Raw genomic sequence first — 8,922 nt, forward strand, 5'->3', positions numbered from 1 at the left:
CTCTGAAGATGGCCAAGGGTGGGCAAACACCACAGCAGTTTTGTTGGAGAGGTGTTCTGCACAGGGTTCATGTAGCTGAAGGAAGAGAGAGGCATTGAAGGGGCATTTAAAGAGACTGAGTGAAGCTGTCTGAGGCCTTGCGCACACCTGTGAAGACCCTCTGAAGGAGGCTCCACCGTATCCCTCCATCAAAGCATTTAAAAATGAATTTTAAGTGGGTGCATGTGCAAAATAACTGAAATTAGGAATCTGGACAGACAAAGGCACACCATTAGCCACAACTCAGAAGATGGAAAAGGCCCAAATGCAGATTCCAAATGTATCTGCATTTTCATGAAATGGTGTGCTGTTTACTTTTAAAGAGTAATCAATCTCTGATGCCCCACATGTTTGTTGTTGAACATTAAGACAATATGGTAGCTGGGTGCTGGTGGCTCACATCTATCATCCCAGCTAGTCAAGAGGCTCACATCTGGAAGATTATAGTTCGAAGCTAGTCTTGGAAGAAAAAAAATAAAAAGAAACACTCTTATCTCCAATTAACTAGCAAAAAGCTGGAAGCAGAACTGTGCCTCAAGTGGTAAAGTACCAGCCTGGAGCAAAAGAAGCCAAGCAAGAGCTTGGAGGAGCTGAGTTTAAGCCCCAGTACCGGCACACACGAACACACACACACACACACACACACACACACACACACACACACACAGTTGTTCTCTAGCCCTGTCAATGATGTTTACTCTATAACACACATACATTGTTTTACTCCCATTAACTTTCTGCCTCTCTCTCTCTTTCTATCATTTCCATTAGCCACTGTATGGTATTTTATATTAAGTACTATTGTGTATACAACCGATGCCCTATTAGTGGACCTATTAATGTCCTGTTAATGGGTCATCATCAATTTTGTTCCAATTTGACCACATGACCATGAGAAAGTGGTCACTTGCTCAAGAGGTGCTCCTGTCACCTTGGAACCCAGAAGCTGTCCTACCTGACCTCTCTTGGTGTGGAGTGGCCCAGGGTTAGACACTTGAGCTGACTGATCAATTTGGATAAGTAAAACATTCACACTGGACTGCCAATGCTGGGGAATTTGTTTTTTATTCAAACAGTGCCATTTTGTTCAAACGCAATAATAATAAAGAACCTTTGTATATTTGACCAGAAGGAAAATCCCCTGGAGTTTTCATGATACTGAGCAATGAAAGGCTTCAGGTGGATGCCATGGTGACGCTCTCATCTCCTTCATCAGCTGGGCTTGGCACGCCACCAGCCAGCCGGCTGGGTTCTTCTGCTCTACCCAGTTAGCACTTGTGGGTAGATGAGAAGCAACTGTAGTTATTCCCAGCCCTTGCAGGTGGTAGAGAGAACAGCAGTGGGAAGAGGCAGTCAGCCCTGGGGCCTTTGACAGCTAAGATGGCTCTCGGGGTTCTGGGCCCTCAGTAGTGGGAAGGGTCTGCTGGCTGATTCCACCTAGCTTCATTTCTCCATTACCTATGCTATCTCCCTTCACCCCACCACCACCACTGTAGTCAGTTTTCTCCTAGGCCTCTCAGCTTTCTGGCCTTATGGCCACCCTGATACCTTGGGTGGCTTTCTCTCTGCCTCTACCACCCCTGCTGCCGCTTTTACTTTAACACTTAACAAAGGTGGGCAAGATAACTTGAAAAACTATTTGGACTGGATAGTATAAGACCAGAGAAGCAACAAAGACAATGACTCCCAACTGCTCCCAAAGTGAGTCAATCAACCTGCTTATTATATAGCCAGCCAGAGGAGAGAGAGATACAAGGGTGTCTATACCAATAACAGCAGTCCCCTCCTGTTTCCACCCATCATGGCATAATGTTATGCAAATGAAGGGTTGAGTTTACACCAATCAAAGGTCTATTTATGGGTTAAAGCCATTCTGACCTCCTGAACTCCCCTGTGAAAATGGCAGTTGTGACAGTCGGTCTTGTTTTGGGCTCAAGTCTTTGAACTCATTTCTGAGACACTGCAAGCCATATTTTGGTACTGTCATGAGAACAGTGCTGCTACATAGTTGGAAGGCATTTGCTCAAGTTGGGACCTTGGAAGAGGGTATAGCAGAGGTCAATTGGGGAATTAAGTCTTCCCAGCCCCCATCATCTGAACACAATTTAAAGGAAAAATCTGATGTTCCAAAAGAGTACTTAAAACAAAGATTTATCAGTAATGGTGCTTTAACAATATTTAACAGTGCTTTAACCATGCTTACTTTCTGTCTCAGTGTCCCACAGATACAGGCCTGTGGGTACTAGAACATACAATTATTTTTATGTTGTATTTGGATATATTTCCTACTGATACAACAAAACATCTGAACTTTATTAGGCTCACCAGTTCAGAGGTTGAGAGTCCCAACAGCATGATGTAGGCTCAGCTGTATCACCCCAAAATTATCATGGGTATGTCATGAGGAAGCACGTGTAGGAGAGAGATCACATGGAGATCAGGAAGAAGCCAGAGAGAGGACAAGAGCTAATCTTTCTCTTTCACAACAACCCCTCTCTCCTGAGCTGAGGTTCCACAAGAACTATATTAACCCTCTCTGAAGATAATGCCCCATCCCTAAGCATTCTACCACCTCCCAACATGGCCAAACTGAAGGACCAGGCTGTCAGCACGTGTTCTCTGGAGGACACACTCAAACCACATCCAAACCACAGCCTGTTGTTACTAAATGTATGTACAAATATATCCTTCTGTATGTACAAAATAGTTCCCTGCCAGGAACCAGTGACTCACCTCTGCAATCCTAGCTACTCAGGAGGTTGGGATCAGTTTGAAGCCAGTCTTGGCCAAAAAAAAAGTCCACAAGACTCTTATTTTCAACTAACCACCAAAAAGTGAGAAGTGGCGCTGTGGCTCAAGTGGTAGAGTGCTAGCCTTGAGTGAAAAAGCTAAAGGGCCCTGATTTCAAGCCCCAGTACTGGACACACACACACACACACACACACACACACACACACGCACGCACGCACACACACACACACACACACACACACACCCTAGGAACAATAAAAACATAAATACTGTAACTCAGAAAAATGATAGGTAGGACTCAAGTGTGATTCATTTGTAGTGTGACACGTGAATCCAAGAGTATGATGAGTTCAAGAAAGTAGCCAAAACCTTGAGTAAAGAAGACCAAACTCTAGAGAGCCCTAATCTAAAATTGTGAATTGGAGTTAGGAGAGTGCCTGCTCTACTGGGAGGCCATTAGCTCAGCTTCTGATGCATGATCTGTTGCAAAGCTCACTTCTTTTTTGAGCATCACGGTGGACCAACTGGTCTGAGGAGTCTTCTCATGCAAAGCAGACACAAAATATAGAATACCTTTGAAGTAGTTGAAAAAGTGAAAGATATCCTAACAAAGATGAAAATCACAGAAAATACAATCAGAAACAAAAAAAGACTTAAAATGGATCATCTTAAAAAAATGTTTCGTGGGGGCTGAGGATATGGCCTAGTGGCAAGAGTGCCTGCCTCATATACATGAGGCCCTGGGTTCGATTCCCCAGCACCACATATACAGAAAACGGCCAGAAGTGGCACTGTGGCTCAAGTGGCAGAGTGCTAGCCTTGAGCAAAAAGAAGCCAGGGACAGTGCTCAGGCCCTGAGTCCCAAGCCCCAGGACTGGCCAAAAAAAAAAATGTTTCGAGGTTGGAGGTGTGGCTCAGACAGTAGAGTGATAGCCAAGTAGCGAAAGTATCAGATACCATATTTGCGTCCCAGTCTTAGAATAAAAAGGAAAATATATTTCTTTGTTCAATTGAAAAAAATCCTCTAGAGGGCAATTGGACAGAAAATTAGACACAGATGAAAAGAGGTTGATTAAACTGGAAAGTATGTCACAGTAATCACCTAGAATACAATACAGAATGAAAAAAAGGACTATAAATACAATAAAAGACATGAAGGATAAAATGAGAAAGTCTAACACATATCTATGCAGAGTCCCTGAAGGACAGAACAGAGAGTCTGAGGAAGAGAAAATATTTGAAATGGATGATTATTGTTCCAGAACCTACACTAAAATATGAAGAGCTAGCAGCAAAACGAGGAAACATGACATATTCTAAATAAAGAAAAGAAACTCATGCTTCAACTTATAATATAGGCCATCAGAAATCTCCTTCCAAAACAAATACTAGGCCAAGAGAATTGTCCAAGGAATTCTGCAGACTTTCATAGAACAGGTAATTTCCATGATCTCTATTAATTGCACAAGACTAGTATAACTGAGGAGAGCAGAGAAGGGAGTTGTAGGCCAATTCATCTCACCTAGCCACTTGCCAGTCACCCTTTATGAGATGTTATTAAGTAATAATATGCAAAATAACAGAACATTAATCCTTTAAATTCAATAGCAGTTTAGTCTGAGAAAGTCTATAGTTTCATTACTCACATTAATAAAAGAACAAACATAAAAAAAGAACAAACATATGATTACCTTGATAGAGGCCAAAAAAGTTAGCAAAATTAAATCTCAGATTTTTATTAAAACAAATGAAACCTAGAATTAAAAGGCGACTACCCTAATCTTATAAATCAATTAGCAATCTATATTGCATATTATTTTAAACCAGGGAGTATTGGATACTCACTTTTGATTAGAATAAAGATAAAAATGTCCTCTACTGTAGACTGTATTTGGTATTTGGCTTTGTTGTCTTGCCAAGACAATAAGACAAGAAAAAGAAATCAAAGATATAACAATTGAAAAGGAAGAAACAATATTTTCATTAGTTTTTTAATAAAAACCTAAAATAACATAAAGATAAGCCACTAGAAATAAAATATTTTATTATTCATCATAGACTATTATATATTGAAACAGTAAGAAATAGTTTAAAAAACATAATGAATCAATATATTGCAACCAAGAAATACAAGATACTTAGGAATGAATCATATTCAAAGATTAGCTGAGCAATAACTCTTAGGTTTATAATCCCAGCTACCTTGGAGATGAGGTAGGAAGATTTTTAGTTCAAAGCCAGCCAGGGCAAGATAGCAAGACCCGGGGCTGGGAATATGGCCTAGTGGTAAAGTGCTTGCCTCGCATATATGAAGCCCTGGGTTCAAGCACCACATACATAGAAAAGCCGGAAGTGGTGGTGCTGTGGCTCAAGTGGTAGAGTGCTAGCCTTGAGCAAAAAGAAGCCAGGGACAGTGCTCAGGCCCTGAGTTCAAGCCCCAGGACTGGCAAAAAAAAAAATAGCAAGACCCTGTCTATCAAAAGGTATATTAGATCTATGAAGAAAACCACAAAATATTGTTGAAACATTCTTGAAGGAGACCTAACTGAGAGATACACTGTGCTTATGGAGAAGTCACTGTTATAAAGATACTAATTTATCTGCAAATTGGTCTCTTGATGCAATGGAATTCTAATTCAAGCCTTAGCGCAGTTTAGGGTGATGGATTTGTGGAAGTTTCCAGGTTGTTTCTAAACTATATGAAAGTACAAGAAGGCAAAAATAATCAAGACACCCCTAGAGGAAAAAAATTAGGCACATTTGCCCTGTGTGATATTATAATTTCTACAGAGCTGATGTGTAACTGGCACAGAGGTATAGACAACTGGGGTTATAGGAGCGAGGTCTTGGCCACAATGGAGACCTATGGACAAACAGGGCTCTTGTGTGACACAAAACCACAAGAGCATTTTCCTGGTTATAAACACGGCATATCCTCTTTAGTTAATAAGTAATAGCTCTTTTTCTAGAATGAGAACATTATAGTTTTGCAATAAATTCTCTGTGTGTGTGTGTGTGTGTGTGTGTGTGTGCGCGCACACCCATGCCAGTCCTGAAGCTGGACCTCAGGGCCTGGGCACTGTCCCTTAGCTTTTTTGCTCAAGGCTGGACCTCTACCACTTGAGTCACAACTCTATTTTTGGGTTTCCTAATGGTTAATTGGAGATTAGAGTTTCATGGACTTTCCTGCCCAGGCTGGCTTCAAACTGTGATCCTCAGATCTCAACCATCTGAGTAGCAGGATTATAGGCATGAGCCATTGGCTTACAATTTGGGTTAGAGAGGTAAGGAGTGAGCAGAGAAGGTATCTTAGCAAACCCCTGCTTCAAAGTTGGGTTTCCTATAGTACACGTTGTACCAGAGCTGGAGGCTTTAAGTGAGAGTATGGGCTTTAAAACCAATGCTCTGTGAAGGCCTGCAACAGTAAGGAATTCTTGCACAGATGAGTCCTTAGGACATGGTGTCCATAGCAAAGGGTTAGCAGACATTTTGCTTCCCAACTCAGTAAACTAGTGATGAACAGGAATCATGTTCATGAGGAAGACAAGGATTCCTTTTTGTTCTGCTCGCCTTAGAAGTAAGGAGATTCTGAAATGTAACCCGACTATTATTGGCATGCTTAAAAACGAACGCTGCAACAGAACATGAGAAAATCTTTGCCCAGACAGAAAAGCAACCAAGTGACCTAGAAATCCGCCCACCTCTCTCTCCAGGATGGAAGAGCTTTGCAGGGGAAATGCTTGGTCCTCACCCCAGATTTTGATTTTACTTGCTATTCCCAAGTGCCTGGAGAAAGCAGGTTTCTTTTGGGGCGGGGAGGGGAGTGTCAGTCATGGGGCTTGAACTCAGGGCCTGGGTGCTGTTCCTGAGCTCTTTTGCTCAAGGCTAGCACTCTGCCACTTTGATCCACAGCTCCAGTTTTTGAGTGGTTAATTAGAGATAAGAGTCTCATGGGGACTTTTCTCGCTCACCTCTGCAATCCTAGCTACTCAGGAGGCTAAGATCTGAGGATCATGGTTCAAAGGCTGCCTAGACAGGGAAGTCTGTGAAATTCTTTTTTTTTTTTGGCCAGTCCTGGGAATTGAACTCAGGGCCTGGGCACTGTTCCTGAGCTTCTTTTTGCTCAAGGCTAGCACTCTACCACTTGAGCCACAGCACCACTACTTCTGGCTTTTTCTGTTTATGTGGTGCTAAGGAATCAAACCCAGGGCTTCATGAATGCTAGGCAAGCACTCTACCACTAAGCCACATTCCCAACCCCATGACTTTCCTGTTAAAGACACAAAACTATTCTTATTACTGTCCTTATTAACCTTAAAGAATGCCATCAGTGTTTTTATAGCTGGGATCAATATTTCAAGCATTTGCATAAAGTCAGTGGTCTGCCGTCCACAGTCCAGAGATTTATAAGACCTGTCATACAGAGGTCCTCTGGATTTGGTTCCATTCTGAGCAGTCTTTGCTAGATGTGATGCTGGCTCAATCTTATATGCTGGCTCAATCTTATAGGAAACAGAAAATTCTCTAAGGTCAGCCCCAGACTCCTTTGCAAGGGAAAGGGGAGTTAAAGAGGACTCTGGAGAGAGTCAAGGTCACAAGTGTTCCCCTTAGGCCCCCCACCCCTCTCATTGTTGAAGAGCAACTCAGGCTCACGCCTGTCATCCTACCTACTCAGAAGAGTGAGATTTGAAGATTGTGGTTCACAGCCACAAAGCTGGAAGTGGAGATGGAAGTGACTCAAATGGTAGAGTGCTAGCCTTGAGCAAAAGAAGCTCAGGAACAGTGCCAGGGCCCTGGGTTCAAGCCCTATGACTGAGCAAAAAAAAAAGAAAGGAAGGGAGGCAGGCAGGCAGGCAGCCTATGGCTGAGGCTAACAGGCCACCCCGTGGCTGGATCTGGGTAGGACCCGTCCCTGTCATTTCCACTGTAGGACAGTGACATCCCTACTCTGGGCCACCATGCTGTCCTTTGGAAAGCTCTGTCTGCCCAGGTGATATGGGGTCTCCTCAAGATCTTGAACATGGGCCAGATTCCAGAATGGAATTCACATCCCTTCTCCTAGTGCTGAAAACTGTCCCTGTTCTTCTTCTCAGAGAAGCTATCTCTGCACAGAATTAAAGGTGATGGAGAGTGCCTGACATCAAGGAGGACCTGAAGGGTAAGAGATCACAGCTTATTTCTGACCCAGGCTTCCCTACCCATCCCACGGTGTTGCCAGCCAATCCCATCCAGTAAGGGTCTCGTGTGTGCCACCAGCAGTCCACCAGCCCCATGTGCTTCAACAGAATGATGTCACCATGATGTTGTCAGCAGCACTTCAAACTCTTTTTTTTTTTTTTTTTTTTTGGCCAGTCCTGGGCCTTGGACTCAGGGCCTGAGCACTGTCCCTGGCTTCTTCCCGCTCAAGGCTAGCACTCTGCCACTTGAGCCACAGCGCCGCTTCTGGCCGTTTTCTGCATATGTGGTGCTGGGGAATCGAACCTAGGGCCTCGTGTATCCAAGGCAGGCACTCTTGCCACTAGGCTATATCCCCAGCCCACTTCAAACTCTTTTGACACGTGTGCCAAGACCAAGGCTGCTCTCAGCGGCTGGAGCTCAAACCTCTAGCTGACCCTGGCGAGCCAATCTAGGAAGCTTAGCTTGGACCTGCCTGCTGGTGGGGGAATTAGAAAATGGATCTGGGCCTCAGAGAAACCTCACTGGGAGCATACGATGCTGATGGGGACTGGTGTGACCCACTTTAGTCACACCCACTTGTGCAGACATAGTGTGGATGCTGAGGGGGAGACAGATCACAGTCTTGACCAAAGAGAACTTTATGCTCCACAAAGTGGGTGTCTCTCATCCAGGCCTGAGGAGTTTCTGGTTCCCAGAGTAGCACTGCCAATATTGGGTAACGACAGGCTTTATAATCTTAGCCCATCCTATCCACATCCTCACATCTAGATATTTGCTTGGAGATACCATGGCAACCACGATGCCACAATGGAACATTCTTTCCCAAGGTTTCCCAAGGAGAAATTCCTCTGTTGAGCTTTGCTGTGGAAGGCCAGAGTGAGTTTGTTTCTCCCACAGTGGGATCTGTTCTCAGAAGGACTCAAGGATACTATGAGGGGAGCATGGTGACTTAGC

This window comes from Perognathus longimembris, chromosome 10, assembly GCF_023159225.1.
Source record: "Perognathus longimembris pacificus isolate PPM17 chromosome 10, ASM2315922v1, whole genome shotgun sequence".
NCBI lineage: Eukaryota > Metazoa > Chordata > Mammalia > Rodentia > Heteromyidae > Perognathus > Perognathus longimembris.